General features: G+C 43.0%; 1 protein-coding gene across 7 annotated transcripts in view; it reads left to right on the forward strand.

Annotated features, from left to right (window-relative positions):
* Positions 1–19,717, forward strand: part of RABGAP1L (RAB GTPase activating protein 1 like) — a 228,283-nt gene that overhangs the window by 172,443 nt on the left and 36,123 nt on the right. The gene's annotated exons all lie outside the window — the stretch shown is intronic.

The raw sequence follows: 19,717 nt of genomic DNA on the forward strand, positions 1-19,717 counted from the left end.
CTCACTAGGAAGAATGTTCCTCCAGCACTCTGCCTCTTTTTATCTCTCTCAATATAGTTGTTAATTTCCCTTGTGCTGCTTAATTTCATCGTTTATTAAGCAAGGGCTGGTTTCCCTTCTGGTTAAAACACTGATCTTATGAAAAAATAGGTCTTGCCATCTGAATGTTTATTCCAGCCAAGGAAAAGAAGGTCTGTGCAAATGTTGTAGTAAAATTGTACTTCAGTTTCAACTCTGCTGCTGAAAGAGACCATTTGTGAGTACCAGGCTGCAGTTGGATGTTCAGTATTTAGTCCTTTGCTTGGTTGTTGAAAATGAGTAACTTAAGGACTCAGCAAGTACAGGAGAATTATCTCTATGCTACTTACTCAGTGTGTATCTTCTGATTGGAGATTGAAGTAGAAGTCTTCATGGTACCTGTTGGAAGAGCTATTTGTCAATTTTCTCGTGCCTTTCTCCTTTCTTGTATGCCACATGATGTTATTTGTCATTAGTTTTTCATTGAGTAGTGGATGTGTGTGTGTGTGATGTGCTCTGTTGGGGAAGTGTTTTGAAATGCACCTGAGGCAGATGCTCAGTGCTTAGGGTTCAGCCCCTGGGGCCAGTGTTAAGCAGAGAATGACATTCTGAACTGTCAGTTGACAGGAAGGGTTTGACAGTGAACTCACTGCATACACAGGATTTCACACACTGTGGATTTTGGTTAAGAGAAAAGCTCAGGTGAGTGTAGCAGACGTGGAGTCAAGTCACCCCTTGTGTGTTAGAGAAGTGTGTGAGGATTAGTAGGAATTACTGAGAAGGAGGGAGAATTCAGGGCCAAGACCTGGGGTTATCTGGGGTGGGAAAAACTAGAAGGTTGAAGTCACTTCCTGCTGTGTCAGTAACTGCTGCTCTGGGATGATGATGGGCTCTGCTGACTCCTGAGTGTACAACTCATGCTGTAATAGACTTCAGGAACTTAATGTGAGGAAACTCAGCCCAAGACCCTGTTGAAGAGAGGCTGAAACTTATATTAAATGAGTGTGTGTCTACTCACTTGGACCCTTGTCACAGATGCCACTCATCCCCAGGGTCACATTGCTCCCTGACACTGGAGTGTCAGCCTGGCCATGGTCTCTGAGGAGACCTCTCATGAGGATGAGGAGTCCTCAGTGTGTCCTGGGATCCTCTTAACTGATGGCAATAAACTGGCTTTTGGGCATGTTTTTTGTACTCTCTAGCAGGGACAGGAATACGTTGGCTGAGGTGGTTCTGGAATCTCCATCTGTGGAGATACTCAAAACACAGAATGCCCTTCTGAGATCACTTCCAACCTAAACTAGTCCATGGTTCTATAATTAGATGTTATAATAATTGAATTTATTTACCACCAGGTGCTAATAATTGCAGGAGCTGCCATGACCAAACAGGAGATTTTAGTCTTGAGCATCAGTGGTGGAGTCCCAGGGATCACGGAGATTGTATGAAGAGCAGTTGTCTGTCTTGTTGAAAGCAGCAAAACTTGTTCTGTCAAAAAAAAGGCCAAACCAGACCCTTAACTGCTTTTTTGTGCTGTATGAAAGAGGCTGTGTGTCTTTCCACTGCTTGTGGGCTGTATTAGTACTTGTAGACTAAACAGTGGGTTTAGAGCAAGTATCACACAGTAAGTGAATGGAGGATTCTCTTCAGATTTCTCAGCTAATCACAGAGGCATAAAAACCTAAAAACAGAACTGTGTTGTGGCCAGGCTTCATAGTGAACAGTATCCTTTCCAGTATTTCTTTTAATTTTGTTTCCACATTACTGCAAAACAGGAGTTGAACTTGTAATAAAAATCCACCTCTTTTTGCTTACTTTTTTCTTGCGCTTAAGCTGAGCTACTTCTAATCCTACAGAAGGCAAATTCAAAACTACTTGGTGCTTTTTATCCTTAATTTCACAACTTTTGAATTGAGTTCAGCATGTAACCTTTAGATTTTCAAAGTGCTGTATTGTAAATAGTTCTATCGCACTGCATTAAAAAAAAAAAAAAAAAAAAAAAAGGATTGGTATCTCTTTCTCTCAAGAGTACATCTCTAAATACAAAGAAAAAAATGGCTATTAAATGAAGTTTCTGTGTAGAATGTGCTAGAGAATGTCTTTTTCAATTAAGATTTATTTTTAGTGGTTATTCACCAGGTCTGGATTTCAGTCATTTACCAGTAAGGAAATCACTGAGAATGTCAGTGGAATAAGAATTAACAGTAGTGTTTTCCTGCAGAGCTTGTTGGGTCATATTCTGTTGTTAAAGAGCATTTTGAACTAATTCATACTATGAAGTAGTACAGCCTAAGGAATAACATAGCCTGGATTTGTAATCATAGAAGAGTTTTTATGCTTACGCTTTGGTGAGGGATTTTTTTTTTTTTTTTTTAACTTTCCTCATTTTTTTGTCTTTACAAGAGTTTTCAGAAGTTTTTTCTGTGTCTCTGGAAGCCCAGTTTGAGAAATGAATGGATGAAGTAAGACCCTCTTCTAAATTTCGTGAAGGTTTAACCCAATTATGCTATTTTATGGAAACATCTGATAAATTCTTCATGCCCACAACATCTGCCTCAGTTGCCTTTTGCATCTTCTTGCAGTTACTCTTGTGTCATAAAGTTGTTGTAATGATCTTGGATTTTAATAGAGGAGTCCTGTCACCTCCGTTCTTACACCTGACTTCAGGCAGGTGAGGTGTGGAACAGGAGAAGGTCTCACTGGGAGATCTACTCCATGCGAAAATTCCCTGGATCATCAGTTTCCAGGTGAATTCAGGGAGCTGTGCCTGTTTCTCTGTGACTGTCCTGTGGTGTTTGGAAATGGAGCAGAGCTGACATTTTTGTGTACACATGGACAGGTGGGGACATCCTTGGAATTACCTGTGGGATGTCCCTCCTTATGCCCAGAGGTGACACACCTGGCTGAACACAGGATAAGACACTCAGGAACCTGCAGGGAAGGTTGTTCTATCGTGGGGCAGCATCTGTAGTGACACTTCTGTTACCTGGCTCAGGCACTACAGTGGCTCCTGGTTTCATCTTTCACCATCCTCAGCAGCAGGAAAAATCTCAAATACTTTTTCTAAGAGAAGCTTCTTCCCAGCCATGTCAATCTCCCTTCTGGATGATACTGGGCCCCAGCAGCATTACGAGGTTGCTGCTCTCAGCACCTTCAATGAGACCAGCAAATGGCCCTGAATAAAAACAGTGCCTTTTCCAGTTTTGTCACCTCTCACTGCACTGACAAGGCTGTCACCCACCTGGCTGCACCCCCAGCTGGAGCTGCCACCAGGGCCATGGATAATAGCAGAGTCAAGGAGAACTGGCTGCAGTAGCAGGAGCTGTGCTAAGCTTGTTCTCATTTGAGAATTGTTCCTTTGTGACATTTAAAGCAGTCTTACTTTATAATGTTGCCATTTAAATGTTTTCAATTCAAAGTGGTGATTTGAAGCTCACACCTTACTGATGTGGGTGACTGACTTGCTTCACACCTCTGCTGATCTTCTATCTGCACTGATATTTTACAGGCATGGTTTAACTCCCATTGATTTATGTAAGTTTCAATGGGCAGGATTAAAAATAGCTGGTTTGCTCTCTCTCTTCTCTCTAGAGCATTCTCTTTGTGTTATCTCTGTATGTGTGTATTTATCCAGATACTTGGGGATCTTGCTGTGGTAAGACTCAATGCACCAGAAAAGCAAAGGAGGTAACTGCAGAAAGGCCCTGAAACTGCACAAGCATTGATACCAGTGTTGTATCTATTTAATCTTCCAATATAAATAACAGGTTAAAATTTGCTCATTTATCAACTTCTCAAGAAAAGGCCAAACCAAATTGAAAAGGATTTGGTTTATATCTATAGAAACTCTGCCATGCTCGTATGTGATTTCTTATTAAAAACCAATGATCAATTGCCCTTATTATGTCTGTGCTGTTATCTCTGAAGTGCAGATCCACTTGTCCTGCTGACAAGGGTCATGTTTTTTAATGCCTGTCGTGTTTGCAGCTCCAGCTTCCTTCTTTCTGCTCAGCTTTGTGGTGTGGGGCACTGCAGTGAGCCAGCACCTGGAAATCAGATTAAAGTGCCTGCAGTGGAGTTGGATGTAAATGTGATTGTAATCTTGGTAATAAGTGTCAACACCATAGAAAGGAATGTTGTAATTTAAAACAACAGTTCCTGCTTGAAATGTCTATTTATTTTAACTTATAGTACTTATTTAATATTCCAGTGAGCAGGCATGTTGCCCAGTAGGGAGGCTATATTTTCATGGTGTTTAAGCATTAGTAAAACTGTTCAGTTATTTTATTTTGGTTGGTTGGTTTGTTTTTTTTCATTTGCACTGAGTTGGTATTGTAAGGGACATCAGGTATGTCATTAATTCTTTATCAATAAGAAAGGAATAGAATTTTATTATTAATCGTTAAGTATAATCACATTTTAACAATTTAAAGTAGTTCTGCAGCCTGAGTACAAATATTTTAGTGTCTTTGTATTAGTCACTAGTTGACAAATGTACTTGTGAGCAGTGGCATCAACCAGAGCAGTGTTTCGGGTAAGGATCTTCAAAGAACTGTAAAAGTTTGAGGTGGAAAAGTTGATACAAACATCTTTTGTCTCTATCCCCAGCAGTTGCCCAAATTATTAGTGGTTTCATTCAGCAAGGTAAGGAGGGCACCTGAAAGCTGCTCCATGGTTCAGCAGACCACCTAAATCTGTTTCATTCACCTGGTGCCATCATGAGTCAGGGCTTTCAGTATGCCAGGAGATGTTTCTGTCCCAAGTGGAAGCAGGAAAGCATCCTCAGAAGGACTTCTGCCTTGAGCTTCTTGAATCTGCTGCTTCCCCCTGGATGAAGAACAGCTGCTCTCCAGCCTTGATCTGAAAATACTCCAGAGAGCAGGAGATGAAGGTGGCAGGGAGTCACACTGTGTGACAGCTCTGTCTTCTGGCATCTTCACCAGAATGTGTCTAAAATAGCTCAGCTCTAGGAGTAAGAGGAAGTGAACCTTTTTCCCAAGCTGAACTCCAGTCCCAGATGCAGGTTGGCTGGAGCATTAAAATATCTCACAGAAAGTTCTCTGCTTGCAGTGGTCTGTGTGTTGAGCAGCAGCAGTGTCTGGAGTCCTGTTGATAGCACAGTGCTTGTACTAGTTTTTTAGAGGAGAAAGTCTCAACTCTCTCTCTTCCTGTGGAAGAAACAAACCCAGTAACTGATTTTCCCAAAGAATGCCTTGAGTTTGACTGTGAATAAAGCCTGTGATGATGGTGCTTGGCAGGTTTGCAGTAGCTCTTATTCTCCCAGTAAGATGGTGTCCTTTTTGAAGACTGCTGGGATGCAAAAGAGGCTGTAGAGGAAGAGGAAATGTATCCCAGCATCAGCACTTACAACCATAATTAAAGGAACAAACCCACAGGATTTTTCATATTTTGTGGAGAAGGGGGTGTAGGTAAAAGTACAGATGCAGAAATGCCTGGAAACAAGCTCTGCACCCCATGTTTATGCTGGCAAAGAAATGTTCCTTGATACTGACTTAAGCATCAACAAAACTGTTGAGACTTAAGATAGTGAAATCTCCCTGGAGGTGGCAATTCCTCTGTGCTTCTCTTGGGTCAGCCATTATGGTATGTGTCCTTCTCAGAAATGCTGTGGTTATTTTATTCCTGCAATGTTATAGAATAAAAAAAAAATTTGAAGTTTCTGGAAACAGCCAGGGTGGGGTTTGGTGTGGTTGCCCCGAGAAGCTGTGGCTGTCCCATCCCTGGAAGTTCAAGGCCAGGGTGGACAGGGTTTGGAGCACTCTGGGACAGTGGAAGGTGTCCCTGCAGAGGGGTGGAACAAGATGAGATTTAAGGTCCCTCCCAACCCACACCATTCTGTAATTCCATTCTCTGTTGCAGAAAGCTCTGATAATCCAGAGCTAATGGCTAATGCATGCAGTGACCTGGGGGGAAAAGCAGTGATTCACTCTCAGTGTAGCACAGAGAACAGTTGGGATGGGACATTGGGTTCTTCTTGATTTTTGACAAATTAAACGAGGTGACAAATTCTGAAGCACTGTGCTATGCTGAGACCTAGAGCTAAACTTGTAAAAATAATTGGGAGAAGGAAAAGAAAAGGCAAAGCCTAAGAATTTTCCCTTATTTCCCCCAGGGCTTTTGCAAATAAACAGAAGAGGCACTGGGGACACTGTCTTCGTGTATTTTTGCTGGTGTTTGATTTGTTAGGCATCTGCACTTGGATTTATTTCTTTGCTTTGAAAATGAGGGGACAAACAAAATTAAGTATAGAAGACAGTGACTACATTTCATAAACACAGAGCTCTGCAGGGACAGCAGCTTTTAGAGCTGAAACTCTTTATTAATAACTTGCCATTACAAACTCTGGGCATTGTTTTTGGCATTATTGACACTGTTGAAAATTAAATTCAGCAAGTAGTTACTTGGCTGTTCTCTGAGCAGTGTGTAGCTATTGGAGCAGGACTGTAGCTGGTTGCTTTACTAGAGCAATATTCACATTTTTAGTATCTTCTGATTGCTTTGCTTTAGGATTCTCTGGCTTCCTATAGTTAATTGCTTTTACTTTTAGCGTATTGTAGCTTTGTTCCTCTTGTGGAGATGGAGTAGTCTGGTAAACATAGTGTTACATTGTTTGTATTGTTACATTTAGTTACATTTGGGCATAAGTAGATTATGTCTGTCTGGTACCTCATTGTTCCATCCAGTTGTTCAAGCAGCAGATGAAGATCAGACCTCATTGTGTTGCCCTCTCTGTCTGTTGTTCTTTCAGCTTCCTTTGCTTAATTAATTAATGCAATTTCCTGGACAATAATCTTTAACCAAAATTTGATTCTGAGAGTTAGTCAAAAGACATGAAAAAACAGAAAATCTCGCGTCCAAGTTATTAGTCATCCTAATAATTAGTATAGATGCAGAAATCCAGAGAGGAACTGTTTGCTAGGGCATGGAGTGACAGGACAAGAGGTAGTGGCTTCAAGCTGAGAGTAGATCTAGATTGGATATTGGGAAGGAATTCTTCCATGTGACAGTGGTGAAGCCCTTGGAAAAGGTTGCCCAGAGAACTTGGGGCTGCCCCATCCCTGGAAGTGTCCAAGGCCAGGCTGGATGGGGCTTGCAGCAACCTGGGACAGTGGAAGGTGTCCCTGCCCATGGCAGGGAGTAGAACAAGATGGGCTTTAAGGTCCCTTCCAATCCAAACCATTTTTTGATTCTCTGTTAATAAATAATCTCTTCAATCTGGAGGTCTAGGCATGAATTCAGTGTGCAGGCATGGCTCAGGGCCAGAGTGTCAGCTTGATCACTCAGTTACTGTGACAACAGAGCTGCAAAACCTTCAGCTTCAGCAGTGCCCAGGCCAGGTGCAGCTGCACATGGCACCAGCCTGGAGGGTGCTCCTCACTGCTTACCTGCATGAGAAATACAGGTGTGCATTCACCAACACACACTCACACACACACTGTGGCTGACAGAAGGTGAAGAAGCTCAGAGCTTAATGAGTCCACCTCTGGGGGAAAAAAAGTTAAACTATAGCTGAAGTTCTGCACAGGGTCAATTGGCTGTCTGAGCAGCTCCTCTTTAATCTCAGAAATCCCTTGGTAAACCCACATCTTAGAGCATGCCCTTATCGTGCATCCTTGTGAGGAGCAATTTCATGGCAGTCTAAGGCACCTGATGGTGCCACCCGGGACACTCCCTCTTTGCACAGCAGGGAATATTGATTCTATTTTGGCCACTCAAGAGCAGTGGGAAAGACTGGAAAAGGGACCAGGGCTTTGCTTCCTAACTGCCTAATGAGGATGCCATGTTCCACTTGCTCCTGCGTGCCCCAAGGCACCTGTTGCAGGCAGCTGGATTGAATAATGCTTTTGCTTTCTGAGAAACTGCTTTCCTTACCTCGGGCTCATTTCTTTTCCCACTGTCAATGACAGACAAAAACTTTACAGTCAGGCTGTTCCTTTTGATGATTTTGCAATCTACCAGACCTGTCAGAAATGGGGAAAAAATTCCATCACCTTGTCACCACTGCATTACTTTCAAATGTTAAATAGTCCTGAAAACAGTAAGTGTGATGTCTTTCCTCATGAGGCAGTGGTGAAAGGGGTTTCTCTTGCTGAAAGGAGCTGTATTTTGGTGCCAGAGAATACAGATCCCAGCACAGTTTTCTTCGTTCCAGCTGCTTGTCCAGACCATCATACTCAGGTAAGCTGGTATGGACACAAATGCTATTGCTTTAAGTAGCAGCTCAGAGGAAGCTCTGAGGCAAATTTGGCCCTTGCTTATCTTGTAATGCAAAGTGAAATGTAGGTTTGTGTTGTAATGAACTTCCTTCAAGAGAACTTGATTATTTTTTCCCTTTTCTAAGCACAGTGTGAAGCAGGGCATGTTCCTTTTGCAGGAGTAAGGGCATGTGGTAGGAAAGGAGCATCTTCCTTGGCACACTTTGTGTTTCCCAGGATTCTGACAAGGAGTTCTGCAAAGGCAATGACTCTCTAGCCAAGGGGGAATCTGCTTTAGCCATATGTTTTTTTCTTTTGTCCCAGTATGCATCAGAGCCAGCTTCTCCAGCCAACATGACAAATCCCAGTGGTTTGAGACTTGATAAAAACACTTCTGGTCAGGGCTGGGGTTGTAAAGGGAAAGAAGGTGCTGCCTGGATTGGTGACCCTGGAAAACCTCCAGCCCTGCTCTCTGACAGCAGAGGAGCTCTCAGCCTGGAGTGAAAATCCTCATCTTGGGTGCAGCACTAATTACTGAGGGGAATTGGGAGCAGGGCTGCTTGTGGGCTGTGCCAGAGCCCATCTCACATTTTGCTGCTCTCATCCATCTCCATCAAGCAGCATCTCCTCTGCTGGCTGAGTCTCTAAGGGAAAGGAGGAGCACATTTATAGATCCAGCACTGGGGTGGGAGCTCACACAGGGGTTTATTGGGAACAGCCAAGAGTCCCTCTCTATTTTCCTTTAATCTTTCTTTATTGTGACAGCCACAAAATGTCAGTAATGATCCCATCTGGCAGAAGGACTTTGCCACGCAGTGTTTGCAGGGTCCCTGTTTAAACAACACACCTATTTACCTACCTGACTTGTGGATTTTCAACCTTTGATCCATCATGCAGGAACAGTAGACAAGATTATATACTGTCACAGGAATTTGGGGGAAAACTGCTGGAAAGGTGGAAAAAAACTGGAAATGTTCAAGTCTCTGATGTAAGGGGTTTAACACATCTGTACTCACTGATGAGGGCTCGAGTAAAACAAGCACCTGTTGTAAGGTTACATGGTTTTGTATTTCCTTTTTGTTGCTGTTATGATATAAAGTGAATTGTAAGGATTAGGAAGAGACCATAGACATCTGTGCTCTGGGACACTTCTCAGAAAGATCAGTAATGATGGCTCTTAATTTTGTAATGTGCCTCACCTTGTACTAATGGACTTAAACCAGCATTTTGTGCTGAAGGCAGATTTGTTGCCATTAGAAAAGGAGGCTTGTCTTACACTCCAGGAGTGTAAGAACATATAGCACCTGTAATGGAGGAAAGTACTAAGCTTTTATTCTTGTGACCTTGTCCAAATAGGATGTAATTACAATATAATTCAATTCTGACAGTCTGGAAACCATGGCAGTTGACATAAAGTGACATTTCAGGAGAAATAGACATGTGTTCTAGTACATCTTCTCCTTCAGGCTCCTAAGCATTACTGATGCCATTTCCTCTTCCTGCTTCCCTTGCTCCACTCTCAATACACAATCAGAACACAAGATTCTGGAAAATGTGCAGCAGTGGATCATAGTTAACCTTGTAAATAAAATCCGGTGTGGTGGAGAGTGATGTGAGCTGGTTGCTGTATGCCTGCTGTATTTGTGTTAATGTAGCAAGACTTTTTAATCCCCTTGGAGAAATTAAATCCTGGTGTGCACACCTTCAAGGACTCAGGAAAGCAGAGAATAGAATTCCGTTTGAATTTCAGTGTGGCCTTTGGTTCTTGTGACCGAAACCAAGACTCTCCTCCTTCAGTGATGGATTTTGCTCAGGCTCAGGGAGCACCAACAGTTCCAGATGCTTGACTCTGCAAATACCCCAGAGACAGATGTCTCACAGCAGGATTTTGTCATCCCTCGTTCAGAGGAGGAAAAGCAGGAGCTGTGAGCTCAGGCACAGACAGCTCCAGCCTGCAAAAAGGAAAAGTGCCAATGTATTTTCCATCTATGTACTTCTCTAGCAGTGGAATCACATTATTCCCAATTAACTCTTGTAGCATATAGGTTGTTTTGTGTGCACTAGGAATATTTCAGTGCAGTCAGTTATCTCTGTGTGTCTCTCCCTTCTGAGACTGGTCCTTACACCTTTGATGAGTCATTTAATAGGCTCATTAAGGAAATGGAGGATATCTCATCTAAGTGTTCACTCACTGAGCCACAGTCGCCTTCCTTTCAACCCCAGACAAAGAGGAAACAAAACATTGCCAAATGCATCTCTGTGCAGCTCCCAATGACACAGAAATCATTTTTTAAATTGTAAGGATTGAAAGCAGCCATCCTGCTTTGTACTGTGCAATTTCCTGCCTATGGAACTGGGGATGGCTTCTAAACCCTCCACCCTATCACAGGAAAGATTAAGTGCTGTGATGGGGCAGTCGGGAGCATTAAATGCAGGTGAGAAGTTTCCCTCCTCCAAGTAAATTTGGTTCACTAGTAGCCCCCAGATGGTTTTCACTGTTGCTGAAGTGCCACACAAGTACAAATTATCTGTAAATAAGGAGTAAAATGAGTTATCACCGCTCTGTGTGGGTACAAAGCAGGGAGCAAGGCCACTGTGTTTTCCCTTAGCTCCTCCTGTTGGATTTCTGGACAAGCCACTTAGCCCCTGGTGCTGACCCGACCACCTCTAAGCAGATCATGTGCCACACGGGTCCCTGGCTGGCCTGGCTGCCAGGAGCCAGCAGCATTTAGCAGTGGAAAACAAGCAGCTGGTGCATTCCAGCAGCAGATGAGGTGACCCAGAAAAACCTTTCACTCAGAACTCTCATTTAAGTCCTCCATGAAATGTCCACATGTTGTTCTTGCTACTCTCATAGCTCAGCTCTCTCTAATAGCTGCTGTCTATGTAATGATCCTCTTCTGTGCCCACACGAGGTTGTTCCAGAAGGCTGGAGAAGGAGTTGGGTTCAGAGGAATTACCTGGCCAGAACAAGTGGATTTGTATTGCTGGGATTCAGTTACTTAAAGATTCACAGGGTGTGCATTCCTTTAGTGAATGCAGAGATAGCATGGAGATAAAACCTGAGCATGCAGTGCTGGGGAGATGTTTTAGGTAACTGCCACTGAAAACATGCTCTATGGTCAGCTGGCACTAACATAGCCAGGGGAGTCCCATAGAATTTGGTTTGAGCTGATGAAGATGGTTAATAAGTAATTAACCCAGGAGGTGACTGTAACAGGCATCATTTTAATCAAGATTGAATTAGTGGCTTCCCAGGCATGCTCTGGAATTTATCCGTTTGCTGGCAGGACGGAGCCTCTCAGCCACATTAATTAACAATCCCTGCATGCAGGAACCCCTCCAAAAGGATGCCCACAGGATCAGACTCACCAGTTACTTCTTTCCTCACTGCTGCCAGGAAAAGGCCACCTCCCCACATTTCCATTCAATTTGTCTTTTGCTGAAAAGACGCTGATTTCATGCTCTTTTACCCTGCAGCAGCTAGCCTGTTGCTAAGCGACCTGCAAGATACTGAAGAGGCCAGGGTCTGGGTGCCTTTTTTCAGCCCACTCCTATTCTTATTTATGCATTTATTTACTTGTGCATCTTATTTACATAGCTAAACAGATTTCTTCCCTACCTCAGAAGCAGAGCCACAAGCCTCCAGGTTGCACCAGGGTTCCTTGACTTCCATTGCTACTTGTCCAGCACCATCCTCTGCCCTGCTTTTCCTGTCATCAACTGAGCAAACTTCTCAGGGTATTTGTTGAGCTGGAGTGGCATGCAGGAGTGTAATGGAATTATGTTTTAAAGGCACAGCTGGCCATGGACTGCTTACCCTGGTGTTTGGTCACTACAGTCCCTGATGGAAATAAAAAGGGTCAGAACAAAAAAAATGGCTTTAAGCCATTTTTCTGCTTACTTTATTTCTGGCTGCTTTAATTTCAGCAGTGTCCACATTCCAGACTTCCTGTAGCCTAACCAGCTCTGCCGAGAGTGAGGAGATGGTTATCCTTCCCTGCCCAGCAGTGCTGGGAAGAGCCCTGCTGTACAGGCAGTTCTGCAGGACCAACTGCATTTTTGTAGGGCGGGGTTGGGATCCCAGCCAAGGCACAGCTTTGTCTGAAATTGTATCCACAGCAAGAGCAGGCTGCTGATGGAGTGTGCTGGGCACAGATAAACTGGCAGAGCATTTATAGTGGCTACACGTGGATAGCGGAGGAGAGCAGAGCTGGAATGAGGATGCTGCTGTGCCATTTGTTCCAGATGTGCTCCCAAAACCAGAGAGGCTGGAAGTGGTTGGTGTGCTCTGTTACATCCTGCACTGCCCAGAGAACCTCCTTGCCAAGCAGAAAATCAGTAGCACTGATATGAGTCACTTCTTACAGCCAGGAAAGCATTGAGCAGGAATACAGCACCATAGCCTGGCTGTGTTTGTCCTGTTTGTCTTTGGTGAAATCACACACTCCTCAGTAAAAACTTCAGAGACAAGTCAGAGACTCTCAGAAGCTCCACTGTTTTGCACCTCCTGCACAATACCGTAGCTTGAGAAAGAAGGGAGTGAATCCTGTAGAGATTTATTTGGAACAAACAGGGACCAAACTGTTTTTCCCCCTATTTCCTTTTTGTTTCAGAAAGCAGAGCCAACATTAATGAGCTGAGTCTCTGGACTATACTTCTTAGACAGATGTTGCCTTTTGGGCCTCTCCTTACAGCCTTTGGCTACACTAACTGACAGCTTTGTCTAACTGCTGTCATTTTCATTGTGGAATTCTTTTTTGCTAAAAAATAATTTTTCTGCTTTGATGATCCAGCTATTACCTGACTCTCTGGAGAAGAACAGAGAGAAGGACATGAACTCTTGGGTTTGTACAAACAGTCCTGTAAAACAAGGATTGTAATTTTTTTCAAAATTCATGTAATTTTTTTACATCAAAGTGAGATGAGGAAGGTGATGTTTTAAGTCCAGATTGAATTTTCTTCTTATTTACTTTAAGTATTCAGTTGCCCATTTGGAAATTATACAGAGTGGCCTGGCATGCTCATGATATATTCTCATTTTTTTCAAAACAGTCTCTCGGTCTTGTCATTTATGACATGTCTGTCATTGGGCTGTCCACTTTACATCCAGAGGAGTGCTGATTATAAAACCTCTGCTGACCAGCAGCTCCGTGGAGTTTTTTAATACAGCTGAGATTTCACAAGCCAAGCTGTGGTGTTTGTGTCAGGTGCAGGTTTTGGTGCCGTTGTTCACCCAAAGCTCAGGTGCTCAGCAGGTGGGGAAGTTACCTCATGTATTCTCTCAGCTGAGGTGTGAACAAAGCACAGGAGACACGGTACCAGCCTCAATGCCCAGGAATAACTTATACTGCCCTAAGAGGGTTTTTCAGGTACATTGGAAAAGATGAGTCAACACATCTTAATTTCCTTGGTTGAAGATAGGAAGAATAGGATCTATGGGGAGATGTCAGACAGGGAGCAGGAGATGATGTTTAACATCTTGAATTACACCCAGAAGCAGACAAGTGGCTGGGATGAGTGAGGATCTCTGCATTTCTCATTCTGGTTCTTCCCACCTGACATACTCAGCTGTCACTCTTGAACTTTAAGAGTTCTGGCAAAATGTGGGGTGGTCTGCAGTGCTGAAAAAGGGCAAAGTAAAGCTGAGCTGACATGGGCATTGCAGGAGACACAGCTGCCCATGGCTGTGTTGGTCACTCATCTCTCTCTTTGGTGGTAGTGGGCCCAGCCAGCTCACTATATATATACCCTGAAGTCCTGTAACTCGGAAAGATTCAAGAAGAGCACAGGAATGGGAACAGTACTGATAAACAGAACACCAGTTGTGCATTCTTAATGGAAAAAATAAAAAAAATTAAAATGAGAAAAAAAATCATAGTATTGCCCAACAAAATACCCTGGATGTTCTGCCATGCACTGCTGATAAGGGATGGCCAAAGGCACCTAGAGATTGAGTTAGGGTGTTCCAGCTCCAGCTCAGAGTGGGCTTTTTCTCTTGCTGCTGTTACATTTAATTAGGAGAGATAAGAAGGATGACTCAGACCTGTTTCTGGTCTTTCTCAATTTCATAGTTCTAACTAGCATCAAGGAAATTACCCTTTTGGTTTTATTTTTCCCTGTGAGATACCTTTGCCCTCATGTCAGTACTGAGCAGTGTCAGGGATATGCTCTACCACAAGTGTCACCAGTGGGACTCATTTGTTCCACTCTCCTTAAAGCTGGGGGTATCCAGTTATTGTCCTGATAAATCAGTTGCCAGTCCCCAGGCAACTCTTCCAGTCCCAGGAGTGTTACTAAGTCCATGTGTATCTCTCTGGGAAAGTTCTGCAGTGAGAAATATCTACAGAAGGAAGATACTGTGTGGCATTCCAAGAAACAGCCATCATACATTTTTCATCTATGATTCTGTGTCTGAGAAAGGTGATCAAATCCTTCACTGCTTTCAAAGAGTAATTATTTTTAAAGATGTCCCTGCTCATTGCAACAGGATTGGACGAGATGACCTTTAAATGTCCTTTTCAAACCATTCTGTGATTCCTTGATAAAGAGTAATTGGAAACAGAGTTATTCTGTCAGAAATGAGAAAAGGACATTATAACCTTTCAAACCATTATGTAGGTACCTGGACTTATATGACATATGAAATTCACTGGAGACAGCAACAAAGCTTTTCTTTTGCATGTTAGTTACTACATTCTTGTGAGTTGGTTTATTTTGCTTCATTGACTTTCAGTGAAAGTGATGATGGTGACCATACAAAATATGTACTTTGGAAATACATTAAGAAATTTTATGGTGATAGAAGCCTCTTTTTGAAAACTTTTTTTGCAAATCATTCTAAATTTTATAGCATCCTTTGTTTTTCTTTGTTTCATGGGGTTTTCTTCCTTCAGATCAAGCAAAGACTTGCTCTCACTCATTACTGGCACTTTCCTTGCATTTCTTGCAGAAGGAATTTTGCACAAACACTTCCTCTACATGAAAGACAAATTAAAAAATGAAGTACAGATTAGAAAATATGGCTCAATTCTATCTCTAAAGCTAGGCCTCTAGCTGGACATTGACAGCAGTCAACAGGAGCACGGGGAGTGAGGGAGTTTCCAAGGGAGCTCAGCCCTTGCACTCGACCTCAGCTTAAGCAGCACTTTGTGTCCAGCCTGAGTTTGTGGATTCAAGAAGATGTCCTCTTGCCCTGTGGACATCTGTGCTGAGCTGCAGCAGTTCCTTATGTTGGTATTTTTTTAGAGAGTGTCCCATTTCTTTTAGTTGAGTAGATATCATAGTAGTGAGTAATGCAAGACCTATAGTCAAGATTTAAAAAAAAAAAAAGACAAGCTTGGAATAAGCCAGATGGGGAGGGTAGAAGAATATATGAAAATAGCTTTGGTCTCTGGTTTCTGAAGAAATACCTGATTATTATAGAGCTCTTTGATAACTGGTGGCAGCATTTGCCTTTTCTGCCCCTCCATAAATACCATTTGAGCTCTTAAAATAAGCTTATTAACAGTCAAATCAAGACAGGGTAATCTTTAAATCACATGTAAATACAAAAGCTTTTCTCATTGTGTTTTATTGAAGCATTAAATGTAGATGCAGATTTTCCCAGTGGGAGACTAAATCAGCACAGTTAAATACTGGAATAGTTTGTCTCCCAAATCATGTTGTGAGAACATAATTTCCCTTTCACTGTACTGGATGATGAACAGGGATTTAGGGGCAGAGGATTATGTGGAGTTTAGATTAGTGGATACTACTGATAGTCTTATACAGCTGATCAGCTTGCATGGTCCTGATCTTCCTTTCTCCTCTGCAGCTGGCCTGTGCAAATTCCCAGGGAATTTGTCCAGGGGAGTGCAGAGACTTACCTGCTTTCTGCCTTTCCTAGCAAATGGGTCTGGGGTCAAATGCCTTCTCTGTATCAGCTGGCTCTTTGTTACCTTTGGTATCAACATCCACCAGCAAATGCTGTTTGCTGGATTTTTTTGAGCTGCAATCAGTCCTGCGAGCTCCAAGTTAACGCCTTGATTTTTAACTCCAGCACTGAGGGACATGACACTCTCCTGGAAGGTGTCAGCAGTTTGTGCTTTAATGCAAAATGCATGAAATTGTCTCATTTCAGAGTCACTGGGCATGCCCCAGTCTAGACTGTCTCACAGTCACACTGACTGCTGAACCTCAGGGAAGGTGCCTGTACTGGTCTGCCTGGTTTAGCCCAGTTTGGCTGACACCATGTGCCATTTCCTGCTCACCCACATCACTTCAGTCTTAATTACTCGTTATCTCATCTTTCAGGCAATCATAGGGCAGATTTTTTTTTCTGGGAATATGCCATTACCAGTGTGCTGTTTCTATACAGAAATGTCTCACCTTTCCCATGGGGCTCCTGTCAGGATGTCAGTGAGGTACCAGCACAGCCAAGGGTGTCATGGTGGGTTTGTGCATGCCCAGCTCCTGTGGGATTGATGAGCAGAGGATGCGCTGTGGTCCTGCCTTTTTTTTTCCTGTTACTTTACAAGAATTTCTCATGGCATTTGGCTCTTCCTTCTTCCCCCCCCCCCCCCCCCCCCTTTTTTTTTTTTTTTCTTGTCCCAGACTGAAGGTTAGGTGCACAGTGATAGTGAAGATAATAAAGTCTGACCTGAAACAGGGCACTTCAGGTCATCGAAGTAAACATGTCACTGCCTTCTCCCTGTGCAGCATGGCTGGTTCAGCACTGGAGCAAACTTGACAGACAACATCAATAATATACTCCTTAGAGTGTTGCATTTTCCATTCATTTTACCTTCATTAGGTGTGCTGGTAAGGCCCATTAACCCCTCTTTGAGAAGGGAATGAAAAATATGGAGAGATGTATCTACCTTGAGAAAGAAAATCAAATGTGAGTTCAGAATGAGAAGGCCAAATCCTGGGCCCTGTGTGAGTCTCTTCATGTGACAGATATGGCTATTTAATGTGCTGATTAATGTTAATTAATGCTTTTTGTTTGCTGATCATCTGCTGTAAGTGAAAAGACAGCAGGCTGTTTGGGTGAAATTCCTGAATCAACCTGTACTGAAACCAGGCCAGAAGTCCCTGTAAACCATTTTAAGTGCAAAGCATCCCTATACAACTCTTATGCTAATACTCTTGGATAATATGCTTGACCCATTTTTTTGCTTTTCAATACCAAGTGGAGTGATAAATGCAACAAGTTTAAAATACATTTCACAGGTACTGTTGAGTTTATTATGGAATTTAGCTCTGAATGGAATTTGCACGGTCTAAATGCCACACAACCTTTATTCAGTGCTGGGATTAGTAGCCCCAGGGAATGTCAGAGACACTTTTAATGGCAAACAGGTTGTTAATGTTTGTTCATTCAGCAGCCAGGGCACCTGTTGAAGGACCTGTAGGTAGTGATTTGGCTCAGAGAGCACAGGTTCAGGAGACACTGGCTGTGGGGTCCCTGGTACCTGGCCCTGCTCTGGAGCTGTCACCACTTCTGAGTTGTGGAGTTGAGTTGTTGTGGATGTCTGCTGTCATGGAACTGGAAGGAAATAAAAAAAGGGTCTCCAAAGAGAAGGGGTGACACAGGAGACAGGTGGCAGAAGCCTGCTGTTTGTCAGGAAATTATGCTCCAAGGCAGATCAGGAATTTCTGCCCATTCCTTCTGCATGGTTTCTGTAGTGCTCTCGGTGCTCCAAACCAGCCTGGCCCACTCAGAGGGCATGAGGCTGGAGGAGTAGTTGCCTGTTTGGGAGCTCACTGATACCACCCCTTGCTTTTCCAAACAGGAAAACAAAATACCCTATTTTGCCAAAACAAAAGGATGGGGAAAGAGGAAATATGCTCAGTTCAATTGGTTATATTAGGTAAATACTAAGTATGCCCCAAACATCCTGTAAAATGTGTTTTTTCAACAGCCAAAAGTTGGAATTTTCAAAGACTCACGCCAAGATTCAGTATTCCTTTACTTGGTATCAGTACTGGCTCAGGGATGTCTGTTCTTTCCTTCTTCCCCTGTCACCTGCCACATCACAGCTCTTTGTGGGGCTAAGCAATAAAATTCACTGATAGCTCAGTATCAATCCTGTGCTGCCTTTGCTACTGGAAAAACATGAACAAGCAAAAAGTCGATGCAACTCCAACCAAGATTCTCAGCAGGCAAGAAGGAAGTTCGTGAAGCAAAATATATCTGGTAGACAATTCACATCTGAAGGAAGCCTAGCTGGAGAGAGGAAATAACTTCTATTGCCCTTAGAAAAAGTGATAGTGGCAGGATAGGAAAGACGCATGAAAACATAAAGTAAAAAATGTGAATTTAATAAATTAAAAATCAAAATATGTTCATGAATTCATTTTAAAAGCCTCAAAATAATCTGGAATGGACTGAGCTGAATAATGAGCACGTACCTGTGGGCTGGTGTCCCAAGCTATGCTGCTGTTTAATCTTCTTCACGTTTGTGTGGTTTTAGAAATCAAAACAGGCAGATTTATTTTGGCATGCCCTATTTAGCCATAGTTCTAAGTTATATAAAACCTGAAATGAAGAGCGAACTTGACCTAAACCCTTAAAATTTCAAGTGCTAGTAAACAGCTCAGTGAGGAACAGAGCAAAGGCACAGAACAGAATTAGCTGAGAATGTGCTTTCAGATATCCAGGGAGTGAGCTCCAGCAGGCTGGGCACTGATTGGCTGGGCTGCTCTGCCCCCTTTGGAGTTTCAGGGTGCGACTGATAAAGAGTTTCACTTTCTTTCTTTCTTTCAAGATCATCTATAGGAACACTGTGGAAGAAAATCCTCATGCAGCAGCTGTTGCTTGGAAGCACGAGTAGTTTTTTGTTTGGCATGCAGCAGATTTGGGGAGGCTGAGGGAGGGGAATTTGGGTATTTGGCACCATAAAATGAAGATTCTCATGTCCTCAGCTCTTCCCTGTGTTGGGCTGCAGAGTTCCATTGACAGGGAGTGCATCACCGGTGTGTCAGGAATGCCACAGCAATTCCTGCCAGGCTGACCTCTGCCACCACAGGGAGAGCACATTTCCCTCTCTCCCGTGGGATGGCTTTGCTGGCTTTAATCCACAGAAATGAGTTTACAATTGTGCCTGCTTTCAAACCAGGAGCAAGCTAATTGGGAGGATTTACCCTTGTGACTGTATGTGCTAAAGCACACGAAGCCCAGATTTTTCCACACATTTGGAGAATTATTTTAGGAGAAACACAGGTGCACACACCCACATCTTTCGAGGGGACAAAAAAAAAAAAAAAAAAAAAAAAAAAAAAGAGAGAGAGAGAGGCCATGCTAATTTGGCATTTTAAATAATAAACCTTGGGGAAGCAATCAGTCAGAGCCTGGAAAATGCATTTCTGGAATGGTGCATGCAGGTCATTCCTGCAAGCCATGGTGACTTTGCATTCCAGTCTCACGTGGAATCCAGAAACACGTCTAAAACTGGAACAGAGTTCCAGTTTCTGCTGCTCTCTGATGGTTGACAAGCCCT

The sequence above is a fragment of the Zosterops lateralis genome (genome assembly GCF_965231275.1).
Source record: "Zosterops lateralis genome assembly, chromosome: 9".
NCBI lineage: Eukaryota > Metazoa > Chordata > Aves > Passeriformes > Zosteropidae > Zosterops > Zosterops lateralis.